We start from the raw sequence: 319 nt of genomic DNA, 5'->3' as shown, positions 1-319 counted from the left end.
CTTTCTCACATTTTCTGCTTCCCATCCTCTCTTTTCTTATCTTCTCTTTGATGATTTTTCTGTCTCCGTCTCTCCCTGCCTCTCATTCTCTTTCTGTCTCTCTGTCTCATTGGCTCATTCATTGACTCTAGGTCTCTTTTCTCTGGCATTTTCTCTGTTTCTCTGTGTGGCTGTCATTCTGTCTCTTATCTCTTTCTGTCTCTCTGTGTCTCTCGTTTTTTTCTCTCATTCTCTTTCTCTCTCTGCCTCTCAATCTCTTGCGCTCTCTCTCCCCACAACCCCTGCCTCCTCCCCCGCTCTCCCCGAGCTCACCCGTCCC

This window comes from Neophocaena asiaeorientalis, unplaced genomic scaffold (genome assembly GCF_003031525.2).
Source record: "Neophocaena asiaeorientalis asiaeorientalis breed wild unplaced genomic scaffold, Neophocaena_asiaeorientalis_V1.1 scaffold992, whole genome shotgun sequence".
Classification (NCBI taxonomy): Eukaryota; Metazoa; Chordata; class Mammalia; order Artiodactyla; family Phocoenidae; genus Neophocaena; species Neophocaena asiaeorientalis.
The sequence above is the reverse complement of the archived record's forward strand: the minus strand, read 5'-3'. Positions refer to the sequence as shown.